General features: G+C 38.5%; 1 long non-coding RNA gene across 1 annotated transcript in view; it reads left to right on the top strand.

Moving 5' to 3' along the window:
• Nucleotides 1–25,583, top strand: part of LOC118149915 (uncharacterized) — a 35,382-nt gene extending 9,799 nt beyond the window's left edge. Inside the window, exon 3 of the long non-coding RNA XR_004737670.3 lies at nt 24,800–25,583. This is a non-coding gene — a long non-coding RNA (uncharacterized LOC118149915). The remainder of the gene's footprint in view (nt 1–24,799) is intronic.
• The last annotated feature ends 1,455 nt before the right edge of the window (nt 25,584–27,038 follow it).

Raw genomic sequence — 27,038 nt, 5'->3', positions numbered from 1 at the left:
AATCTCATCTCACACTTAAAACAGCATGAGCTTCAATCTACAGGGTTATAAATATCTTTAAGACCACCCATTCTTTTCATTAGCAAGAAGGGATAATATCTCTATTACAGATGCAGGAACACGCCCACATTATGCTGCCTTTCACAGAATTACTGATCAAACTCCTGGATATTTTTTTTTTTCTGATTTTCTCCTCACTTTTAAACTTAGATCACCTACTTCAAGTCTTTCTCTTCACACTGGCCTAGTATATGAGAATGATCTTATTTTAATGATAATAAAAATACTGCCCTTCACCAATACTGATGCATGTTGATTATGATGTATCTGTCCCTTCTAGATCTTTCCATTTTATCTGCTCTAGAATGATTCTCTATTTTAAAGCTACCGTTGGGCCTCTTTCTCTTTTTGTTCCTTATCAGAGTTTGTAATACAGATTCCATTAAGTATCACACTACTTGAAAAATAGTTACCTAACTTCTTTTGGTATGAGGGCGCCACATCTTCAGGAGGCATCTAATACTTCCCAAAATGAGGGCACTGACTGCTTCTTGATGATACCAAGTCTAAACCAAGAAAAGCAGCAGGTCATCCAATGCCTCCAATAAACAGATTTTCCCTTTCTGTATGGAAAAGTATCCAGGCCGGAATAAGAGCAGCTTAGATGTCCTCAAAGCCTTTACAATTTAATCAGGAGGGAAAGTCATTCAGAGAAAACATTACAGAGCCAACTACATGTCAGAAGATAAAGTCCTATCTTTTTAGTCTTTATACAAGCCCTTTGGGTCATAAGCCTCTGGGCCTCTGCATCCTCCTCCAACCCTCCAGATCCGAGTCCTGCATTCTGGACACTCTGGGTGAGGAGGAGTTGGCACACAGCAACTCCTCACTAAATTGTTAACAACTACTTTTTTTTTGAGTCTGTAAGTCTCTTTTGAGAGTATAAAGACGTCTTGAAGACCCTTCCTGCTTCTACCCCTTTGCTTCAAGGCCACTTCCTGTCTCCTTGTCATCTGGCAAGCTTCTTCTTCCCACTTCAAATTCAGCTGTTACTTCCTCTCATAAGTCACCCTTACTTACCCATGTAGTTCCACACGTTTGAACACTTATCACATTGCTCTCGTGACATCCACATCCTGTCTTCCACCAGGCTGTGAGAAAGCAGGGGGCAGGCAGAGACTATGCTCTTGCTGTCCCCATCACTTAGCTGTGGAATCTGGTATCTACGAGATGTTTAGTAAAAGTAAGGGGCTTGAGAGCCAGAGGCACAGTATAGTAATTAAGTGTGATGTTCTGCCGGGTTCACATTCAAGCCTTGGTAATTCCTATGTGGGTGGCCTTAATAAACTTATTTAACTTCCTTAAGTTTCAGTTTCTCTTCTATAAAACAAATGCAATAATATCTACCTCAGAAGGTTGTTGCTATGAAAAAAAAATACATGAAGGAATGCAGTAAGTTGGAAAATGGTAGTTATTAACATTATCACTATTGTTAAAGAATAGCTTAAAGATAATAGGGTAAAATTTTATATATCCATGTTGAGGATAGAACGAATAGCAAAGGAATGAGTCAGAGGTAGGTAATCCACAGCAGGATTTCTGGAGGAAGACAATTTAAAATGTAAAAATTGTAATGCACATGTAACTCACAGCAGAGGCAAAAAATATACACAGCAGAAATAATGACACCAGGAGGAGACAAATAACATGAAAGCATGTTGAAAGAGGTGTCAAAATAATGGGATGTGGAGAGAGAATGGTGGGAGATGTTGAGCAGCGGGCAGAGTCACTAAGATGGGACATGAACCCCTGGGAAACTCTCAAGTCACAGAATGAGGCAAGTGTTGAAGATTTTTCATGCAGTTACATGTAGGATCTTTTGAAGTAGGAAGAGATTTGAAAGAAGGGGGAACAAATGAGAAAGACTGCATAATCCCAGAAACTCCCTGTAGATAACTGTAAGGCTGTCCCTTACAAATGCTAATGCATTCATGCTCAGTGAGTCCACTTTGGAATGTGAGGAGGCGGGAGGCAGAAGAAAGTGTTTATTAACCCTTGTTGACCAAAGCCACTCACTTATTGACTCTGAAGTTGAAGCAACCTGAAAAACAGCTTTACTTGAGAATGCCCAGAAGTGAGTTAATGGTCAATCCCAAAGGTGAGAAGAATAAGCACTATTCAGCATTTGCTGATGAAGACTTTTGCATATCTGAGCTCCTGCACTTCAAAGGGGACTTCCTGCTGGGTTTGCTTACTGCTCTAAGTCCTTGAATTTAAGGACAGGGAGACGTTCTTGTAAGTGGAGAATTTTGAGTAGTCCGATGCTGACCAATAGAGTTGTACTTCCTATTGGAAAATGATGCATCTTGAATGTTATTAATTGAACAAACTACTCCCTCACCTGGACTCCCAAGTGACTTTTCTCTAGTAGTTGTAAATTGGCAGGCATTAGAATTCAATTGTGAAGTGCCTTACAGCTATCCTGATGAAAGTTTGGCATGCAAAGTCAAAAGTTCCTTCACCAAGAGGTCAGGTCACTAAGGTTAGGGTGCCTAGAACTGCATCATAAGTGTCAGAATACTGCCAGTAAGACTGCAAGCAGAGTGTGGAACTGGAAGAACCCAGAGGTGAGGTATAGCAAGATGATAAATAGTCTTATCTCCCAGGGTTAAAGAAATAGCGCCACGGAATCTGGTGAACCTGAATAGTGTTTGGAAACAGAATTTTAAATTTAGTTGTCTTAGTAAGAATTGAATATATTTCAGAGGAAGAAAAGTGTACTTTTCTCCATCTAAGTACCAAGGGGTTAATTGTATTGTTTGTTAGATATAGTCATGACCCAACCCACCAGTGCCATTTCCCCCATGTTGTGCTTAGCAGTGATTATATTTGTTAGAAGTTGGATCTGAAAAAGTGACGACATTAAGATCCAAGTGCCAACAATTTCCTAGCATTGTATTCCAAATAATATTTGCAGACACCAAAATGAGGCATTAATTACCTTAAATGTTATTTTTAAATATCCATAAAATTCATTTAAAATAATTTTTGTCTTATAAGGTTCTTCTACCTTTCTTTCACAATTACTTGGAGAAAAAAATATTTTCACATTAAACCTATTTGATTTTATTTTATATCTATATTTTGCTAGTTGCAGTAGCATTAGAATATCACAAAGACAATTTAGGATCACTCATTGATGAAATAACCCAATGGAAGTTCATAATAAAAAATATTACACAAATACCCACATTTCTATTTTAAAATACACTGGGCCAAAGGGAGCGATTATTATAAAAACCTTACATTTTTAGGATTGCTTATTTACTTCGTAGAACATTTCAATATATATTATCCCATTTGATGCCCACTAGATGAAATATATAAATAATGAAGTTAAGTGTGAAATGTTTTCGGTATTAAATGGCACTTGGCCAAATTAAAGACAATGAACCATATTTCCATTTTTGGCCTGTGATTTCAATTAATTCTAATATGATTATATATTTCGTTCCATGTGCACTGTATAAAAATGAATTCATATGAGCTAATGTTATTAAAGTGTTATGTTTGGCTCCTCCTTTCTCTGGAATGTACAAGGCAGCTCACGGAATATTGCAAGTTTGCATAATACAGAATGGCAGTATTATAATAGTTGAGATGTAGTTCTGTTGTCTTTTCAAGATATACCACAGCAAGACTAATGCCAATGTATCTCAGCCAGACCAAGATCCAATTTTCTCCTCTAAAATGAACAGTCACTCCCAAGATTTTGACTTCCATTTTATAAAATTATTCCCTTAAAAACACACAAGATATGCCAAGACTGTAAAAAAAAAAAAAAACAAAAACTAAAATGTGTATCTGTAGACACAATTTTTGCACTATCAGGAAATGATATTTCATTAATCACTGCTTCACTGTACATTCTAATGTGTATATGACTCTAAGGTAATATATTGAGTTGTGAGACCTGCATGACATGATTAACTTGATATTTTCACCCTAAGGAGAAAAGCATACACTTGTGAAGACATATTAATACCTGATAAGATAGACCTAAAGATGATATTTCTAGTATGACAATCTCTTCTCCAAATGACTTGGAAGAGTCCGAAACCTGGGCTATTATCTTAAGAAACATGTTTAAAATACTTCCCTTTAGCCAGACTCTGAAGTTTTTTTGGAGTAAAACCAGACATTTGATATGTCCCTTTGTTTTGTTTCAAAAGCTTCTGGGGTCAGACGTCTCCACTCATAATGCTTAATTCACTTGAGATAATATGCTACCACGACATTCATCATGATTATACTGCTTAACCCGAATTATTCAAAAGATTTAAAATCTTATTTTGCTGGAAATTCATGAAATATTTTTAGTTTTAAAGAAAAGGCTCTAACTCAGCCATATCAATACATTAAATGCTCCCCTAAACTCATATTTAATCTCACATACGTTCAAATTATTTTAACTTCCTAAATTTTCAACTCTTCACCTAAGCAAATCTTAATAAACCATAAAATCCCCATTCAGAGTCAATTTCATTTCAGAAATCTTACCTGTCTACTCACTTCTATTTGAAATATTGCATGTGGCTGAGCATGGTGGCTCACGCCAACAATCCACTTTGTGAGGCTGAGGCAGGAGGTTTGTTTCAGCCCTGGCATTAAAGCTTGGGCAACATTGCAATAACTCAATTCTACACACACACACACACACACACACATATGTATGTGTATATGTATGTGTGTGTGTGTGTGTGTGTGTGTGTATGTTAGTTCGGTGCAGTGGCGCATGCCCATAGTTCCAGGTACTTGGAGAGGCTGAGGCAGGAGGACTGCTTGAGCCCAGGAGGTTGAAGCTGCAGGGAGTCATGATTGCAAGAGTGAGACCCTGTCTCAAATTTGTCTTACTCTGTTGCAATCATGGCTCCCTGCAGCTTCAACATATATGTATATATATATATTGAATAATATACTATACTGTACTATATACTATAATAATATACAATAATACTATAATATACTATACTGTATTAGGTTATTATGACACTGCTCTAAATAAGTTTCTGAGACTGGGTAATGAATAAAGAAAAGAGGTTTCATTGGCTCATGGTTCTGCAGGCTTTACAGGAATCTTGGCGCTAGCATCTGCTCAGTTTCTGGGGAGGCATCAGAAAGCTTATAATCATGCTGAAAGACAAAGAGGGAGTAGGCACATCACATGGCCAAAGTAGAAACAAGGGCGGAGGGGGTGCTACTTTGAAATGGCCAGATCTCCTGTGAACTCAGAGAGAAGGCTCACTTATCACCAAGGGAATGGACTAAGTCATTAATGAGGGATCTGTTCCCATGATCCAAACACCTCCTACTAGCCCCCACCTCCAACACTGGGGATTGCATTTCAATAAGAGATTTGGGCAGGGACAAATATCCATGCTATATAATCATACCAATCATATTTCACTAGTTTATGTATATTTCAGATGTGTTAGTCACATTTCCCCAACTGTATCTTAAGCTCATTACAGAGAATAAGGGGGGAAAAAACCCAGTATTAACTGACCTGTTATAAGCAATGGAATATGTTAGAGACCTTAGGTACACTATCCTAAGCAATCATTTAGTATTGAAGATCAAAATCTTACATGTTTTGTATGACCTCCAACATGCAGGGTACAATTGATGTTCATCAGATGCTTGCTCATTTAAAAAAAGTGTTTAAAGTCATTTTTGTCCATAGATGTTATTATTGCTAATTAATTATGTTAGCCATTAGTAAAGCTCTTTCCTTTTTCACATTCATGAAAATTTTAGTCTCCTTTTTACAAATGCTACTAATTCAGAGGAAGTATTTTGAAGTAACACAATAACTTTAATTAATGTGTTTTGTTAAATCTTTTACTCTTCCAACTATTATTTCTGGGACTTAAGGTGGAAGGATAAGTTTACAGAATATTTTCAATCCAATTATTAAGTTAAGGACTCTGGACTAAATACACCAGGTTCAGATTCTGGCTCTACCAATTTGAGCATGTTATTTAAATTCTTTTTTTTTTTTTTGAGACAGAGTCTCAGTCTTGTCACCAAGGCTGGCATGTAGTGGCATGATCTCGGCTCACTGAAAATTCCACCTACCAGGTTCAAGTGATTCTCCTGGCTCAGCCTGGGATTACATGTGCCCACCAACATGCCTGGTTAATTTTGTATTTTTAGTAGAGATGGGGTTTTGCCATGTTGGCCAGGCTGATCTCAAACTCCTGACCTCAGGTGATCTGCCCAACTTGGCCTACCAAAGTGCTGAGATGCCAGGCGTGAGCCATAGCACCCAGCTGTTATTTAAACTTTCTAAAACCCAGTTCCCTTATCTATAAAGTGGAGATGCATATACCTCAGAGCGTTGCATGAGGATTAAATAAGATAATGCTTACAAAATGCCTGGCCCTTAATAAGCACTCAGTAAATATTAGCTATTATTTTGTTGTTACTTCTTTTATAATTTGGCCTTCTTTGTATCTCCACTTTCAAAGGACTTAAGAAAAATAAAATCATAGCCTTTAAACAGTTCAGACCCTCTCTTCACTGCCATTAACCAGATACGAAAACTAGAGTGGGACATATTTTATCAGACCAAAGACTAGACTTATGTATGCCAACTTTTCCCATACTTCACCTTGTGCCCCTTCTCTAGGGTAACCTTTTCTCACACTTTGGGCACTGTGGTCCAATGGCTCATGTATGAATGGTCCCAGCCATCCTCCTCACTTTTATTACTAAAGATGATCCTGCCATTGTTACACTAGTTTCTTCCCATCCCCTACCATCCCATAGGAATCCTCCCTTGCCAGATAGGTTCTTCTGAACCTCTGTTGTGCAAGTTCAGTAGGAAAGTGGTAGGAAATGGGGAAAAACAGTGTTTAGATTGGGTCAGAGGAAGGAACTCTAAGGGAGTTTTGGAAGTGAGAAGCATGGATACCATTGCTTTGTGTAGAACAAGCGCAGAAAGAGAAGTGAGAGGTAATGAATGCTGTGGGTCTCACTCCACTTTGTGGTATTCTAAAAATAGAGTAAGAGTCAAGAATTATTATTATTTTAAAATAGGCTTTTAGTTTCTGTACTATGGTACATTCTGAGACTAGATACATAGCTCATGGAGTTCTAACTATTACCCAAGTAAAGCACATGACTAAAATGTATTAAAAATACAAAAATTAACCTGGCGTGGTGGCAGGAACCTGTAGTCCCAGATACTTAGGAGGCTGAGGCAGGAGAATCACTTGAGATCAAGAGATGGAGGTTGCAGTGAGCTGAGATTGCACTCCAGCCTGGGAGAGAGAGTGAGACTCTGTCTCAAAATTAAAGAGAGAGAGAGAGAGAGAGAGAGAGAGAGAGAGAGAGAGAGAGAGAGAGAGAGAGAGAGAGAGAGAGAGAGAAGGAAATTTGGAGATACAAACAGTTGTAGTCATTGGTCAAATAACTTTTAAACCCTGCGCTCATCAAGTAATGACCAATCAGCCTATTCAACCCTGTACTCATCAAGTAATGACCAATCAGCCTATTCAACCAGGTATAAATAGCTGCATTCAATGAGTTACATTACTCTTTAGCACTTTTTATTTTTCAAAAAATTCAAAAATACTTAAGGTTTATTTCCTAACTTCATATTGTAGCCCACATATTTCTGCCTCTCTGTCTTCAGGATGATCTGTAAATCCATAGGCACTTTTGGGAAAGTAGTATTTTTCCGCAGCAATCATTACTAGCCTTATGAGTCTTTAGAGAATGAATGATTCCTAAGAAACAAATGGAGGGTATAGATGCCTTATTATCTTAAGAGAATTCTAGACTGGCCTTCCCCCTTTTACCTTCCAGTGCTTTCTCCACCAGTCATCAAGTTATCTTCCTAAATGCATATTTGACTGTTGTGCCTGTGTTTAAAATCCTCTGTTTTCCCCTTAAAGCCTATAGAATAAAATCCCATTTCCAGAGATGGCCCTTCTCATCTGAGCCCTATCAAGGCTGCCCCAGAATATGTCATCTTGACATACTGAGTATTTTAACCCAAAAGAATTTGAGAAAACTGCAGAAGCAGGAAGGTCTCTCTGAGGTTTTACTGCCCTTCTCCCCTAAAGCCACAAAACTTAGAAAGAATTTTCTCACCTTCCTTGGAAGCCTATCATGAGACCCTCATGTGACAGTTGGGAAGGATCTGAACAAATGACTTTGCTAAGTTCTCCGCAGCATATTCCCGGGGAGCATGGTCCTTATCATACCCTGATTTGTCCCATCATACTTCCCCACAACAATCCACTTCTTCACCAAACCTCTCAAAATACACAACTCTGAATGTTTTTCTGGGTCTTCACTTCCTTATGAAGGCTCTTATTTCACAGAAACCTTATACTAAATAAATTGGATTATTTTTCTGTTAATCTGTCTATATTAGCTTGCTTTCTGAGCCAATGCACCTGACCTCAGGTCATGCTCTTTAGTTCTGCAATAAAGAGCATTACCTGAGGCCAGGTGCAGTGGCTCATGCCTGTAATCCCAGCACTTTGGGAGGCTGAGATGGGCAGATCACAAAGTCAAGAGATCAAGACCATCCTGGCCATCATGGTGAAACTCCATCTCTGCCAAAAATATGAATAATTAGCAGGGCATGGTGGTACGTGCCTGTTGTCCCAGCTACTTGGGAGGCTGAGGCAGGAGAATCGCTTGAACCCAGGAGGTGGAGGTTGCAGTGACCCGAGATCAGGCCACTCCACTCCAGCGTGGCAGCAGAGTGAGACTCAATCTCACACACACACAAAAAGAGAATATTACCTGAGACTGGGTAATTATAAAGGAAAGAAGTTTAATTGACTCCCAATTCTACAGGCTTAACAGGAAGCATGGTTAGGACACCTCAGGAAACTTACAATCACGGAGGAAAGTGAAGGGGAAGCAAGCATGTCTTACGTGGCAGTAGGCAAGAGAGAAGAGGGCAGGGGAAACTGTCATTTATAAAACCATCAGATCTCATGATAACTCACTGTTATGGGAACAGCATGGGGGAAACCACCCCCTGATCCAATCATTTCCCTCCTTCAACACATGAGGATTATAGGTCCCTCCCTCAACACATGGGAATTATAATTCCAGATGAGGTTTGGGTGGGGACACAGAGCTAAACCATATCACTGTCTTTATCAGTTTATTTTCACACACAGCCACGGTCTGCATAAGGGTTAAGGAAAATCTTCCTCCTCTGGAGCCCCAATCTGCTTCTTCAACCACTCCTTTCTAACACTGCCTGTAATGGGCTGTGCTAAGCTCTTCCTACTGACTGAAGACACTTTACCTATTGCTCTCACAACCAAGTATTTGCTTCTCCTCTGTGTTCCTATGAATTTATGTTACTATAAAACAGATGCTTTTGTATAGGTTGTCTGCTCTTTCTAGAACATTCTTCTCTGCAAAAACCTATACCATAACTAAATGCTGCATGACCCACTTCAAATGCTGCTTCTTAGGTATATGATTGGTTGTTTTTTTTTTTTTTCAACTTCTCCGGGCAGTATTAATGAATTAGTGGAGGCCTCAGGAAACTTCCAGTTGTGAGAAAAGTGAAGGGGAAGCAAGCACGTCCTACATAGTGGCAGGAAAAAGAGGAGAGGGCAGGGGAAACTGCCATTTACAAAACCATCAGATTTCATGATGAGTCACTATCATGAGAACAGCATGGGGGAAACTTCCCCCATGATGCAATCACTTCCCTCCATGTAAATATACGTTTATGCTTGTATTTACATGGAGGGAATAAAAATAAATAAAATGTATATACGTTTTAAATTATCAACCTTAATTGTGAAAACAACTAAGGATAAATCCTTATTAGCCTTATTTTATATTTAACAAATTGAGGGCCATGGAACCTAAAGGACTTGCTTAAAGGCAGAACTGGCAAATTTGGCATCATTGCCCTCACAGCCAAGCAGCTGCTCCTCCTCTGTGCTCCTAAAAATCTCTGATCTTCTCTCCATTGCAGTCTTTAGCAGGTAGTATTGAAAACATTTGTCTGTAACCGATTCCTCTGTAGTTCTAACTGTAGGTCTAATTAAAACCTACATAGCCCCAGAACTAGATATGGGTCTTTGTATTAAAATATTTTCTGAACAATTGAGGCAATCAGTTAATGAATGAAAAACTTACTGCTTTAAGGAGGAAAGAGAACATGAGCTAACATTTAATGAGCATTTACACTATTTTTTAACTTTTATTTTAGGATCACAGGTACACATGAAGGTTTGTGCTATAGGTGAATTGTGTGTCGTGGGGGTTTGGTGTATAGAATATTTTGCCATCTGGTTAATAAGCATAATACTCAATAGGTAGTTTTTCAATCATCTCCATCTTCTCTCCTTCTACTCTCAAGTAGACCCCCTGGTGTCTATCGTTCCCTTCTTTGTGCCCATATATCCTCAATGTCCAGGTGCCTATAAGTGAGAATATGGGGTATTCAGTTTTCTGTTCCTGTGTTAGTTCACTAAGGTTAATGCCCTCTAGCTCCTCATATATTACTGCAAAGAACATGCTCTCATTCTTTTTATGGCTCCATAGTATTCCATGGTGTATATGCACCACATTTTGTATATCCAGTCTACCATTAATGAGCATGTAGGCTGATTTCATGTCTTTAGTACTGTGAACAGTAATGGGCACTTACACATTTACCAGACATTGTGCAACATTCTACAAAGCTCATTCAGAATTATTTAATGAGATTTTTCAAAACTGTGTAAGATTACATAAAATGTAACATAAATTTATGAGACTTTAACCAAATACAGAGCATCTAAATATTCAGGAATTGGATACTCGTAGAAGACTTAATATGCAAATTGTTGAAGATGTATTTCTTATGTATCAATTTAAAAAAATCACTGGAGGGCAACCTGGAATCGCAGCCAATTTGTTCTTTTTACACAGACGTAAATCCAGCAGTCTCTGAATTTCTGTATTCATGCACTTGGAAAGTAACAGTCTCCCTGTTCTGCTGTGTGCTGTGTTTTATTTTAGGCTCTTTTGGTTTCAAGTAGCAGAACAGCTCAACTAAGCTTAAGCAAAAGAAAGATTTCATTATAAGAATTCAGGTGAGCCTCGCAAATCCAATGCCTCTATAGAAACAGGAATCAGTAATAAAAGCTGTTAGGAATGCAGAGCAGGCTTATAGGCTCTCTCTCCCCCCGGTTGCCCTACCCCCATGATATCTTGTCTTTCTGATTTGCTTCTCTTGTTTCTGTCATTCTTCACTGTCATTTCTCTCTTTTCTTATAATAGGTGATGGGTGTCTTGTCCAGCATCCACAGACATTTTATATGTTGCTCATCTCCAGCCATTTTTAGAAACTAGATGACTCTGAGTATCAGTCTGTTGAGAGAGAATCTGACTGACTCAGAGTAGTTAAGTGTCCATCTTGGAGCAATCAACAGTAGTCAAAGTGGCAAAGCTCTTGCAACAAAGTAAATCAATACAAAAACAAATGGAGACATAAAGGGGTGAATTTCTCATAGAAAGGAGGTGTCAATTGAGCAGATTCTTAAATAATTTTATGTTGATACATGTTCTTTTCCAAAATTGTTCTTAAACAGAAAAGTGTTTACCCATTACCATTTTATTAAGTATTTAAAATATGCAATATTGAGCACAGTCAATTTCCTATTGAGTTTGTAGTAGATTCAATCTTAAAAATTTAGACCCCTATTTTCGAGCCACCATAAAATCATTAGGGATGATTGAATGAACGCTTTATTTGGTCATTACGTAGTTTTCTCCACTTTCCCAGAATGATGTTTTCAGTTCAACATAACTAGAACTAAAGAAAGTCTTTAGAAAAAATGACTTTTCTTATTACTTTATAAGCATGTTTATGTCATAACAGAGTGGCTAAATGAAAGGGACATACTGAAATCAACTATGGGATAACCAAAATAGCAAATTGAATAGTTTTGGTGTGTTCACAGAATAACTGATTAAACCATGAAACCTTAAGAGAGGCAGCTCCAATACACAGAAATGTTACATAGGCAGAGCCTCTGATCTAAGGACATAGTTGCTCATGGATGAAAGGGTAGGACAGAAATCATTCACCCAAATTCTTCCTTAGTTTTTTCAGAATAATTATCCAGCCTTTAACAGCAGAAATAATCATTACATTGGACTTTGCTCTTGTCGGGGTTTTTGATTTTATTATTGTCTTGTTTTTAATATAAATAAATTAGTAAAAATGAAATTATTATCAGATTGTCATATCCAGTTTTCTTAAGAAAAGCAAACCCTCAAAAGGAGCTAACCCAAAACTTCCATTACTAGGCAATAAACTGAGTGCACACATCCAGCTTCTCTTCCTCCTGTTCTGCCACTGAAGTGACAGTAAGCATGTTTTAAAATGAATAAATTATAACAGCTTTGTAAAAGGAGGAAATAGAGAGGCAGGGTCATCAGAAGAAAAAGTAAAAAGAAAGGATGGCATGAAGTGTGTGTTCAAGGTGGAGGAAGTCATATACCTAACAGGCTATTCATTGAAGGATGCAGCAATTCAGGGAGGACCCTTTCTGCTGGTGAAGATCTGTAGAAATTCCAACCTAAGAATTAGCAGACAAGAGAGCTGGAATGGGCTATACAACTGTGTCAGGCAGGGTTTAATCAGGAAAACAAAAGTCTTTATAGACATTCTAAATGGAGGCAAATCAGTACAAAGGTTTGTTATCCTAAAGATGTAAGCAGTTTGGTACTGCCAAGAGTTGAAAATGGTGATTCAATGCAGAGGTTACCAATAGCAGTGAGAGTCTACCACTCCTGGGACTAGAGGGACCAAAGGACAGGGTGGGGTTACCAGATCCTGAAGCTGGAGTGCAATTGCCTAACGGGTTCACCTTGCCTGCTGCCCAGGTAAGTCAATGTGCTGAGAAAAGCAGGTGTTTGCAGCAAAGAAAGAGTTGAGATTGGCCAAGTGGAAGGACAAGAGTTAATTTTCAACTCCATTTCCTAGAGAACTCAAGAGGCCAGAGCAGGAATATTCAATCTTTTGGATCCCTGAGTCACATTGGAAGAAGAAGAATTGTTTTGGGCCACACATAAAATATGCTAACTCTAACCATAGCTGATAAGCTTAAAAAAAAAAGTTGCAAAAAGAATCTTATAATGTTTTAAGACAGTTTATGAACTCGTGTTGGGCTGCATTCAAAGCCGTCCGGGGCCACAGGCCATTAAACAAGCCTGAGCTAGAGTTTTTACAGAAAAGAAAGAGAAGAAAAAGGCCAGCCTGTCTACCCTTCTCTTGCACACTGTAAAGTGTATCTGCTCTTCTTTATACACACAATTTTCTAGCAGAGAAAACCTATCCTTGTTCCTTATATTCATTAATTGAGTCTTTCATTCATAATATTAAGTGGACAACCAACCACACTCACTTGAGAAAAATCAGAATAGGATGAAGGTCAAAAAAGAACCAAAATAAACAGAACAAGTGATCCCAGAGAAAACAAATAATTCACTAACCAGAATTATAATCAGTCTCTTCAGAAAGATTCAGAAATATATTGCCGACATAACATACCCACACTCAAGAAGAGACTACTATGGAAATAGGGCAATTAGAAAATGAGAGTTTTTGGAAATTAAATGTGTAACTGGCAAATTTCTTAAAACTAATGAATGTATTAGATATAAGTCAAGAAATTTAAAAAAAAGATATTTTAATCTAGAACATAGAGTCAAAGCCCCCAAGATTATAATATATTAATATTTATGTGTGAAAGAAGAATGAACAGACATGGAGACTCAAATCAAGAGGCCCAAATCCCGAGCTAAGAAGAATTTCCGAAAAAGAGAAGGGAAAATATAGAGGGAGAAAAATTAAGGAAAAGAAAATGGAGGTAGCAGAGAAGAAAGAGGATCAAATTCCCCAGAGCCAAAGAAATGCCCAAATCCTAATTGGAGTACAGGATGAAAGATCCATGTCTAGGCATTAAGAAAGAGCTAGTCGGCCAGGCACAGTGGCTCATGTCTGTAATTCCAGCACTTTGGGAGACCAAGGCAGGTGGATCACAAGGTCAGGAGTTCGAGACCAGCCTAGCCAACATGGTGAAACCCTGTCTCTAATAAAAATACAAAAAAAATTATAGCTGGGCATGGTGATGGACACCTGTAATCCCAATTACTCAGGAGGCTAAGGCAGGAAAATCGCTTGAACCCAGAAGGCGGAGGTTGCAGTGAGCCGAGATTGTGCCACTGCACTCCAGCCTGGGTGACAGAGCAAGACTCCCTCTCTGGAAAAAAATGAAAGAAAGAAAGAAAGAGAGAGAGAGAGAGAGGGGGGAAGGAAGGAAGAGAGGAAGGGAAAGAAAGAAAGAGAGAGAGAGAGAGAGAGAGAGAGAGAGAGAGAGAGAGAGAGAGAGAGAGAGAGAGGGAGGGAAGGAAGGAAAGAAAGAAAAGAAAAGAAAAGAAAAGAAAGAATGAACTAGACACCTCCTTCCAGGCACAGTGGCTCATGCCTGTAATCCTGCACTTTGGGAGACTGAGGCTGGCAGATAGCCTGAGCAAAGGAGTTCTAGAGCAGCCTGGGCAACATGGAGAAACCCATCTCTACAAAAAACACCCCAAAAATTAGCCAGGTGTGGTGGTGCACACCTGTAGTCCCAGCTGCTTGGGAGGCTGAGGTGGGAGGATAAGTTGAGCTCAGGTGGTCCAGGCTGCAGTGAGCTGAGATTGTGCCACTGCACTCAACCTGGACAACAAAGTGAGACTCTGTCTCTAAAAAACAAACCATCAAAAAAACCAAACGTAGAACTAGAACTAGACGCATTCTTTGAAATTCTCAGCCTGAAGACAAACAAAAGCATGAGTGTAAAATAAAGACATTTTTAAACACACAATCGGTTTCCTACACTTACCTTTGCTTTAAAAAATTTTTTTTAAATTGTGTTTATTTTTATTTTTCAAGAAAACTACAAAGGAATTGAAGAGAAGCCATGGGATCTAAGAAATAATGCACCAACCCAGAAATACAATGAAAAGAAATCCTCCCAGGCTAGGTGTGGTGGCTCACATCCACAATCCCAGCACTTTGAGAGGCTAAGGCAGGCGGATCACCTGAGGTCAGGAGTTCGAGACTAGCCTGGCCAACATGGTGAAACCCTGTCTCTACTGAAAATACAAAAAAAGTAGCTGGGTGTGGTGGCAGGTGCCTGTAATCCCAGCTACTTGGGAAGCTGAGACAGGAGAATCTTTTGAATCCCAGGAGGCGGAGATTGCAGTGACCTGAGATCACACCACTGCTCTCCAGCCTCGGCAACAGAGCGAGACTCCATCTGAAAAAGAAAAAGAAAAATCCTCCCAAAGTAAGAAGAAAAATGGTCAAAACTGGAATGTGGTATAGAGGGCAGTAACTACAATGTTTTCCAGAACAAGTGGATTAACTTTGACATATAGTGGAGATAAAAGACAGGATTATTGTGAGGCTGAATAAAAGGCTTAAGCCTTGTCCGTCAATAGAGAAATTAACAAGAAAACTGGAAACTCAAAGAAGAGCAAGAACCTGCATAAGGAAGCCACAAAGCAAATCTGAGGAAGAGCGCAGTGTGGAATGTTTTGAACTACTTGTGGAGTATAAAGAAAAAGCTCCACTTGACATTCACTCTTAGAACATCGTTTGTCAAGAGGACCAAGGTTAGTGAAGTAGGATTACATCATTCTACTCAGCTCCACGATGATTACAAATTACCATAATTGTAATATGAAAAACACTTATTGGTTCTCATTTTAAAATATAAAGTATTAAATTTTTAATTAGCTGTGTTAGTCTAAAATTTAAATAGTATAAACTTGATCAAGTACAAATAATGCCACAGCTAATAGATCTGTAAAGGTATGGAGGAGAAGGAGGAGAAAAATGTGGAGCACTAATTTTCTTATCCTAAAAATGGGCATAAAGAGTTAATGTTAACTTTGATAAATAAAAAATAAGGTTTAATAATAATATGATTAATAAAAAATTTAGTGGGAAAAATAAAGGAGAAATAAGGAGAGAGTATAACTCAGCAAATTCATCAATTCTTATAAGGAAAAATAAGGTATTTTAAGTTGTAAATTTGGGGGTTTAAATTATTAGACAATCTTAAGAAGTTGTTAAATGCAAAATAGAAGTATGAGCTGGCACAGTGGCTCATAGCCTGTAATCCCAGCACTGTGGGAGGCTGAGGTGGAAGAATCACTTGATCCCAAGAGTTTGAGAACAGCCTGGGCAACATAGTTAAACCCTGTCTCTACATAATATAAATTTAAAATATTAACTGGACATGGTGGTGCACATCTGTAGTCCCAGCTACTTGGGAGGCTGAGGTGGGAGGATCACATGAACTCAGAAGACTGGGGCTGCATTGAGCCATGATTGTACCACAGCACTTTAGCCTGGATGCTATATATATATATGGAGAGAGAGAGAGAGAGGGGGGGGGGAGAGAGAGAGAGAGAGAGAGAGAGAGAGAGAGAGAGAGAGAGAGAGAGAGAGAGAGAGAGAGAGAGGATCTCACTCTGTCATCCAGGCTGAAGTGCAGTGGTACAATCATGGTTCAACGCAGCTTCAGTCTTCTGGGTTCGTGTGATCTTCCCACTATCATATTATATATAATAGATGTGTGAGTGTGTGATTTAGCACAGGAGTTGCATGTACAGGCCAGTTATGCAAAAGAGATTCTTTTCAATTGTCTTTTATTTATTATGCAATGGTTTAAAAAAAATAAGAAATTTAACCAAAACATCTAGATTTCTAGTTTTCCTAGAGAAAAAAAAATTGAAAGAAGAATCTAGCAACGCTGAAGTTGCCTTCATACATGGGAGCAATTGGCCAGAGCTTGCATATAGTTTCCTTTAGATGGAGAGTATGCTATTCCATTGGCCATACTCCTCAATCTCATAGCTATGTATCTCCTACTCTGCTTTCTCTGATTACATTACCTGCCCAGCCTCTATGAGATTGAAATGTATGACTTTATTGAGCATTATGGAGTTAAATACCGGCTCTATATGTGGGTCAAAGTTGGTACCTCTGGGAGAATGTAGTCAAGAGTGGGAAGAGTATAGCTTGAGTGATACTACTCTTCAGTAAAGTTTCTACTCTTCAAAACACCTTAATCTAACCCTTTTGTTTTTATATTAGTCTATGTATGCATGTCGATGTCTATGTCTATGTCTATGTCTATGTCTATGTCTATGTCTATGTCTATGTCTATGTCTATGTCTATGTCTATGTCTTGTGTGGCCCTAGCCTGGGCACAGATTCAGAAAAAAGCTCAAGAAATAATATAAACCCTAGCTAGTCAGTTGAATAAGAGCAGGAAGACAGCTTTCAAGAGAATGGTTCAGCACCAGGGGTCCATGGATGGTATAAAAATAATAAAATGAGGCTGGATGCAGTGGCTTATGCCAGTAATCCCAGCATTTTGGGAGGCGGAGGTGGGGGGATCACTTGAGGTCAGGAGTTTGAGATCAGCCTGACCAATATGGTGAAACCTCATCTCTACTAAGAATGCAAAAAAAAAAAAAAAAAAAAAAATTAGCCTGCTGTGGTGGAGCATGTCTGTAGTCCCAGCTACTCAGGAGGCTGAGACACAAGAATTGCTTGAACCTGGGAGGTGGATGTTGCAGTGAGCCGAGATCATGCCACTGCATCTAGCCTAGGTGACAAGAGAGAAACTTCATCTAAAAAAAATTAAAAATAAATAATAATAAAATGAAAAATCAAAATGATGTATCTGCCTGGTAGAAGTAACATAATGTTTCACTGATATTGGTTGTGGCAGATGTTAACTCTCAAAAATAACCACGTGATGCTCTACATTTCCCAGCCTTGTTTGCAGTATGGTGGAGTGATGTCACTGATGCCACTGAATTCTAGCAGAAAGGATGTAAGCCACTCCCAAGTCTGCCCCATAACCTCTTCCCAAGCAGTTCCTTGGGCTTCTTTTTCCCCTCCTTAGCAACTTGGAAGTCAAATGTTCAAAAGAAGAAAGGAAAGACACCAAAATATTAATAACCATTATTAATCTAAACATTGAAATCATTGGTGATTTTATTATATTATTTATAACTTCATGTTTTTCAAGTTTTTGGTAATAAGCATGTAATACTTTTATAATTATTAAAATAGTTTTCTACACAGAAAAAGAAAAAAAGGTGTCTCAACTATAAGGCAGAGGGAGCCTATCCGGCGCATGTTCGATGGTGATGCAAGCTAGAAAGAAGACTGTTGCATTAGGCTATCGAGATTTGAGGTTTGTCTGTTACATCGGTTTCTGTTAATTACCTAAACCAGGGGTTCTCAAACCTTAGCATATCTAAAATCATCAGGAAAACTCCTTAAAACACAGATTGCTCATAGGGGATTCAACGTTAAGTACCCTATATACCACCATTAAAGCAAAGACTGCTTAGTGCACCTCAGCTACACTGAAATGAAGATGTAGAAAGAATCAGTGATGCCAGATTTCCAAGATGTAACATAAAGGCATGCTTATCTGAACTGAGATGGCTATAAGCAGTGTGGAAAGTAATGACTTAAAGTTGCCTTAAAGCACAATTTCATTGGCATTATGATTCGCATTTGGAAAACTAGGGAGCAGACAGACCAGCCTCCTTTGAGGTCACCTCTGTTGAGTAAAAGCATGGGTCAGATTCCAGGAGAGAAAACATAACCAGACACTGCAAACAATGGATCAGTGAGTTTTTGGAGAAATCACAAACTGTGGTACTCAGGATGTGTGTCACAATCTTACACCTATGTACCCTCTCTATCAGTTCTTCTTTTCTAAATAGAAGCAATAATAAAAAGTGATCTGCCAGAGGAGTGAAAATATCCATTGGGAATCCCGCGATTTTCTATCAGGAATATTGGAGAAAAAACAGATGTATTTCTAACCAGGCAGGAGCGACAGACTCAACCCTGGAGGTTAAAGGCAGCAATTAGGCAAAATTCAATTTTCTTCTTCTCTTTTTTATTTATGAAAAATGCAAATCTATGGAGTGGTTATTTCTACAGTTTTCACAACAGCAATATTACCATATTTTCACTGTTCCTTTTTTTAAAAGGTAGTTTTGCATCGCCTTGACCAACTTTATATTCTTCTCAATATCTTCTCTAGCAAGTCACACAAACTAGTCTTTATTTTTATATATAAATATATAAAATGAGCCAGGCATGGTGGCTCACACCTCTAATCCCAGCACTTTGGGAGGCTGAGGTGGGCAAATCTCTTGAGGTCAGGAGTTCGAGAACAGCCTGTCCAACATGGTAAAACCCCATCTCTACTTAAAATACAAAAAATTAGTCTGGTGTGGTGGCAGACGCCTGTAATCCCAGTTACTTGGGAGGCTGAGGCAGGACAATTGCTGGAACCTTGGAGGGAGAGGATGCAGGAGCTGAGATCCCATTATTGCGCTCCAGCCTGGGCAACAAGAGTGAGACTCTGTCTCAAAAAAAAAAAAAAAAAAAAAAAAGATATAAAATGTATTTCTCTTTTAGGATTTGACTTTCTATAATTGGTTAATTGTCTCACAATAAAATGATAGTAAATTATCCATGTTTTCCAGGAACTATTTTTTAAAATCTCATTTTCTTCTCTTGATTCTTTACATAGTTCTGATCACAGAAGTGGCCTGGCTTGGACGTCACTGTTAATATTCCTGAGGAGAACTTTGTTACTGCAAGTTATTAATCGAAAGTCTAATGAGAATGGTTTGATTACACTGTTTGATTTTTCCATTCTATTTGCAATCCAGTGGGATTTTCACTCTTGATATCATTAACTCTTCATATTTAAATTTTTATCCTCGTTTAGTAGCCATCTGTTGTCCTTTACATGTCAAAAAAATCTGAATTTTCTGTTCTTTTGAGGAAATTGGAATAGAAGACATTATAAACAAAAATGAATTTCATTAAAGTTTTGATGTTCTAAAATTTAAAATATCTCAGCCTATTCAGAAGGCATCCTTTACTTGATTTCATTCATATTGGTTGTTATGGTTAATATTTAGTGTCAACCTAATTGGATTGAAGGATGCAAAGTATTGTTTCTGGGTGTGTCTGTAAGGGTGTTGCCAAAAGAGATTAACATTTCAGTCAGTGCCCTGGGAGAAGAAGACCCACCTTCAATCTGGGTGGGTGCCATCTAATCAGCTGTCAGGACAGCTAGGATAAAAGCAGCCAGAAGAACATAGAAGACCTAGACTGGCCGAGTCTTCCAGCCTGCATCTTTCTCCCGTGCTGGATGCTTCCTGCACTTAAATATGGGACTCAAAGTTCTTCAGCTTTTGGACTCTTGGACTTACACCAGTGGTTTGCCAGGGGCTCTCAGGCCTTCAGCCACAGACTGAAAGCCATACTGTGAGCTTCCCTACTTTGGAGGTTTGGGGACTTGGACTGGCTTTCTTGCTCCTCAGACAGCCTATTGTGGGACTTCACCTGGCAATCTTGTGAGTCAATATTCCTCAATAAACTCCCTTTCATATATACACTTATCCTATGAGTTCCTCTAGAGAACCTGACTAATACATTGGTTTTGCAATAAGTATTACTAACCATCTACTCTCTGCCAAGAATTGTGCTTAGTGATGCAGGGAGATCCACACCCACATGATGCAGTCTCCTCCATCTTCAGAGCACTGAGAAGTCGGGTAAAGCTATAAATGCCTACAGCACTGATAGTAAATGCTGAGGACTTAAAAAGCTACATATCAGAAGACTAACTGCAATATAAATCAGTGAGGGTTTCACGGATGTCTAAACTAGTTTGCGAAGAACTGTAGGATATTGACTGCAGAGAAGGCAAATGCAGACAGAAGGAGGCAGAACGGCACGCAGCATATTCAGGAAGGGTGGATAACTCTTGGGGTGGTTGTAAAACAATATGAAACAATATGCCATCAGTCAGAAGGCTGACAGAAAGTAAGCTGATGCCAGATTATAGAAGTTTAAAGGGAATATTCAAGATTTTGGAACTTAGCCTGTGATGCATTACGGTATGAGAAAATTAACAGTTTTGCCTTAAGATGAAGGCTGTGTACAAAATAAAGGAAAGGGTGAACATAGAATTGATGGGATATTGATGGGAGACAAGTTAGGAGGGTCAAAGCAGAGGAGGAAATCAAAGATGACTCTCAAGTTGAGAGCCTGATTAACCGGGTGGATAATGAATCCTTACGCAGCAAAAAGGAAGTTGGAGGACAGAGCTCTTCTGGGAAAGATGTCACACTAGACTCGAGTTAAAAATGCCAGTGGGAGAAACCAGTGGAAATGCAGAGCAGGCAAGTACAAAAATGGACCTCTTGCTTAGAAGAGGGCTGCTAAGTATTTGGGAAATGGCTAAAGCCATAGAGTGGGAGTTGGAGGTAAGGGTGATAGAAATCAAGTATGGCAAGAGAAAGGTGGAGAGCTAAACATCATGCAGGGCTAGCATTGCCCAGTTTACTCACATAGCTTCTCAAATGCCCATAATAGAGAGAATGGCTAACAGTGTCAAATGTTACACAAAAAGATAGATCAAGGAATTTCTGTTTGCCTTTGTGATGAAAGTCAAGATTGAACAAGTCTATGTAGATAGTCTTTTGTGTTCTTGGGTCAAGTGCAGATTTGGCAGTCAACTAGACCGTCTAACAAAGCCAGAAATCAAACTGGATAACTCCTATCTCCCCAGATCCACCTGGACTCTGAATTATTTATGTGGATTCCTAGAATTGACCATATTGCTTATAATTCCGTGTCTTCTAGCTAAACTCTAAGCTCCTTAAGGGTAGTGCTTTTGTCTTACAAGCTCTTGGTCCTTAAAAGAAACTTAATACTTTTTAAATATAGTCGTTGAATGAAAACTAGCCCCAACTGTGTACAGATACTCAACCATTTGCAGGAGCAATTAGGAATAAAAGAAGAGAGCCAAGGATTTAGCATAATGTGTGTTCTAGGGCCAGTATAGTGCTAAAAAAGGAAGAATTAGGAGTGATAGATTACTTAGAGCCTTTGAGTGTAACAGTGAGTCAGTCTTCCCGTTGCTACCACAGAGACATGCTCTGTGGATTAATTAACTATTATTCTCAATTTACAAATGAGTTCATAGAGGCAAAGAGGTTAAGTCACTTGTAGAAGATCATAATGTGTCAGCAGAAGATCAAAGCCTGAAGGAACAGGCTTACCACTTAGAGCTCCATGTCTGTAACCTAATAGAGAGAGAGGTTCTGAACTTCTGTAAAACGGTGACTTCACTTCTTAGATGATGAGTTGTTAAAGTTCTCTCTGAGGTTAGTTTTACATGAGCAACTCAGAGAAAACATGCACTTTTAATTGACAAAGAATTGTAACTGCTGCTATTATCTCTTTAAAAATCATGTGTGGCCTTCCTTATTAATGACAAAGTGGGAATTATTCTTGGTGTAAAGAGAAAACGTATTCTCCCTATTTCCATTTCCACCTAGGAAATAAACATTCACTGCATCGTGAACATGGAACGTATATATTTACCTGCGTTTTATCCAGTGCTTTTGAAATGATTGGTTGTGTCCACTTGTAAAAGGTTTTTTAGATACTGGTTTAAAAGGTTCATTTCTCGATTCATAAATATGAAGAAGTTGAAGCACAGCTACCTGAGAGGCTTCCTTTTTGACCTCACTGCAATCTTAAAACAGGGCACAGAAGAGTTAACAGGAGGCCCAGACAGTCCCCTGCTGATCCCATAATGAGTGGGAGCTGCAGCTGAATGTCAATAGCTCTTGTGAACTTGGGTAACCCAGCTGAGCCCTCTGCTTGCCAGAGCTGGAGGAGGTAATCAGCTTGACCTCTGTGACCTTCCTGAGGCTGTGTTCTGTCCTGCACGGAGAAGCCTCTTTGCATATGACTCCCACATCCTGCTCAGTCGAAACCCTTTTAGGGGAACTAGACCTGAGTCAGCCGCAAGAGGGAACATAATATAAATTAGTCAATGCTGGTTATAGGTTGTACAATATAGTAGGTGCTTAAAAAAAAATTAATGGGATCACATCCTGGAAACCTCAAAAAGATTTCCAGGAACCACTATGACATCTGCCCTTCCAGTGTTATTAAAATAAATTGAAGGTTATATAACAATTCTGTCAGCGCTTCACATTTCTTTGTGGAGTTGTGTTTCATCAAATGCTTTCACCTTTCTGGGTTTGGTAAATTGATTTTCTTTTGTTTCATTGTTTACTTGTCACTGTTTTCATTGCATAGTCCCAAGGATGTCATATACACAATGTGTACATTATAGATTAAGAGGATATTTTGTAATATTTTCATTGAGTTCCTAAATAGCATTTCATTCTTATTCTGTGCAATGAAAGAAACTTGATCAATACATTAAACTCCTTTCATTCTGTGTATGTCTAAATATATTGTTATTAAAAAGATGTTATTATTCATAAGCTGAGAGAATGCATGCTAATTGTGCCTTAAACTGCATAATTTATATAACCATGTAGAGTACAGCACAACAGTGCCTCCCATAAAAGTAAAAGTGATTTGTACAATAAAAATTAACCAATGGCAGACTGTGAACATCTATAACTAAGTCCCATAACAAATACAGAGTTTATATTTTCAAGAAAATGGGGCTAATCTGTGACAATAAGATTCAGTTGTTTTCAACTCATAGTGATGCTAAAGTGCTTTAACTCAAATGCACATTATTCTATCAAGCAACTAGAGGCTTCATTTTTCCCCTAAAGCAAATTTACCCCCAAGTATATTTGTTATGCATGCACAGCTTTTAGTACTGAGGAATCTTTGATCATGACTAATGGATTTTGCCTGGAAAAAACTTTATAGTGTGTAATTTGCTTAGTTATTGTAATAATAATAATAATAATAATTTTTAAACCCTTATTAAATAATTGCTCTACAAAAGCTGAATTCCTTACCAAATGCCATCAGCCACCATCATTACTTTTTGGGTTAAAGGGACAAAAAAAAAAATGCAGCTTCGGTGTGGCCTAAGGAAATAAGCAAGGTTGGAAATCATAACCTGTGTTCAAATACTATGAAACACAGTGTTTTTTGTTCTTTAAACAGGCACATACAGTTGGACAATGGTGAGGTGGGGGAAGAAAGAGCCTGCTATCAATTCTACGTTAAGTTTAATATTATACTCTCAGCCCTAAGAGAAACAACACAGTTATGAACCCTAAGATGAGCTGAGACAACAGATGGTCAGAATTACTTGAGAAAGATGACACCTTAAATTTTAGCATAATTCTCTCTCTTTCTCTCTCCCTCTCTCTCTCTCTCTCTCTCACACACACACACACACACACACACGCACACACACACTTTTCTGTTTCTGATCAAGCATCTTGTAACTGAGAGCTTGAACATCTCAGAACAAATATCTTAAGAGTACAATTCCCAAAGGAGGCTGATTTTTCAAAACACATGCCATGTGCCCAGGGAAACCATGTATCAAGAGTTGATTCTGACAAGCCCTCTAAACTAATAAAATATATTTCCTTTGCTGGTTTTAAAAGCCCATTAAGATCGCATGATAACTAGTTATTTTAACAAAGTCTAAATTTATATATAGAATTAGCTCTTAGAAAGTGTCACATGCTTGTTTTGCCCCTAAAGCACTCCTCTTTATAAAGATCTCTGGAATTAATTTCTGTAAACAAATGTAGAGAGCAAATCTTTATCTAACCAGATCACATGAGAACAGCACAGAAGAACTTCATGGCTTTGTTTGAAGTGTCTCTTTTTTGCTTCTAGGTCCTGCAACACCACTACCACCCACACTTCCCTGAAGGGAGAAGAGCTTTGTCAAAGGTTTCCTGGTAAATCAAAAGCACTTTGTGGATACGAATAATGTGCGCTTCACCTGAATGAGACCTAGTTATGTATGTGGTGCCCTCCAAAACGAGTTCTTGCTGGCTCCAGTCAACCAAATGCTTTAAATCCTAAATGAATGAGGAGGTTTGAGAAACTGCTATAGTAACTAGGTTGAGTTAAACAAATACACCCAAGTTTTGCATGGTTCTGTATTCCTCCAAACTAAATAAAATTTGCACAGCTTAGCTGCTCAGATATACTTTTGGGGCTATCCTTTTGAGGTCACAAAATGACAACGGTGCTATGTGCTCTGCGCTGTGAATACTGTGATAACTCTATGATCCAACAGACATTTTCAGGGGTGTTATGATTCTGTGTCAGACCCTGTGAAAAGTCAAGGGAAAGAAAGACAATGAACCAACTTCTTAAAAGTTTTCCACGGCAGCAGGAGAAGATAAGTACAATTTTACATAAGAAAATGTACTAATATTATAATCGAGGAATGAATCAAGTTCTGAGTACTTAAAGATAGTCAAAGTCTGTTTTATGTGAGCGATTAAGCAGACTTCCCAGCAGAGATGATGTTGAAACCTTCAAAGACTGCATCAAATAGGATCCTAGAGACATTGCAAGCCGGGAGAGGAAACTGCAGGAGGACACAAATCTTGAGCATAGCTCCTGTTATGGGTGCCAGGGCTTATCCTAAGTGAATAAAAGGCCAGAAGTTTGGGCAGCTAATTCTTTAAATGTGTTTATTACGAAAGATTCCAAGCATTAACAAAAGGAAAGAGAATAATAAAACGATCCCTCAAAGGCCTCTTACCTACATTTAACAATTATCAAAATTTGGGGCCCGATATGGTGGCTCACACCTGTAATCCTGCCACTTTGGAAGGCTGAGGCATGTGGATGGCTTGAGCCCAGGAGTTTGAGACCAGCCTAGGCAGCACAGTGAGACCTGGTCTGTATGAAACGTGAAAAAAAAAAAATTAGCCAGACCTGGTGGTGTTTACCTGTGGTCCCAGCTACTCTGGAGGCTGATGTAGGAGGATCATCTGAGCCTGGGAGGTCAAGGCTGCAGTGAGCCATAGTCAAGCCAATGCATTCCAGCCTCTGGGTGACAGAGCAAGGCCCTGTCTCAAAAAAAATCTGGCCCATTTGTTCATCAACCTGTTTTTTTTTTTTTTTCCTTAATTTTTTTAAAAGCATATTGCAGACATCTATTAGTTTACATCTTTTGATTTTGATGTGTATCTCTAAAAGATGAATATTTTGTTATATATCACAATGCCATTATCACAAGCAAAATTAATATTAATTTATTAGATGGTCAGTTATCTAGTAGCAGCTCATATTACATTTTTTCCATTTTTCTCAAAACTGCCTTTAAAGTGGTTTTTTCAATTAGGCCAAGAATTTATAAAGCCCTGCTGCCATCCCATGGAGTTGAGTAACATCTCATAAGGAGGAGGGGCTCCTGGAGGGCTCCTATCATATCTAAGTCCTTATTGAATTGCTTTCTACCTGTCACAGAACGTAGCCCTGATATAACCCAAAATAACTGTTTCCTGAATTGCATTAAACTCAATTGAGTGACAGCTTTTCAGTAGAGTGGTATCTCAGCAGTACTGTTTTTAACACAAATCTAGTGGCTATTGGGTGGATAATGGAAACCATGTTCTAACAAAAAGTCTGTACCCTCAAGGATCTTGTAGACAGTCAACATTACAGGTGTTAAAAGGACCACAAACCATAAACTAGTACTTTGTAGAAAAGAAATTCCCCAGTTTATAGATTTGCTGAAATGAAAGTCTTTGAGCTTTCTGAAATTTGGAAAAGGGCCATGCTTACTCTTTAATATCCGAATAGACTAATAAACAAATAGATTTATATTGAGGATAGATCTTTCAATCAAGCTAACATGTCTCCTCTGATGATTAAATGACTAAAAAATGCTTACTTCAATGTTCTGGGTGAGTTATTAACAAAACTGGGCATTCTCAGAAACTACAAAAATAAACCACTGGAGGAGAAAGAACTCCATCCAGGAAGAATAATATTCACCAACCTTGCAAAGAGTTAGCACTTGACAATTTGTGATGCACGTATGCATTTATTCTATTGTTTGTCATTGTTACTCCAACGGACCAGTGAAATGTATTATTTCAGTGAAATGTAT

Source organism: Callithrix jacchus, chromosome 21 (genome assembly GCF_049354715.1).
Source record: "Callithrix jacchus isolate 240 chromosome 21, calJac240_pri, whole genome shotgun sequence".
Taxonomy (NCBI): domain Eukaryota; kingdom Metazoa; phylum Chordata; class Mammalia; order Primates; family Cebidae; genus Callithrix; species Callithrix jacchus.
This window is presented reverse-complemented; position numbering and strand designations above follow the sequence as displayed.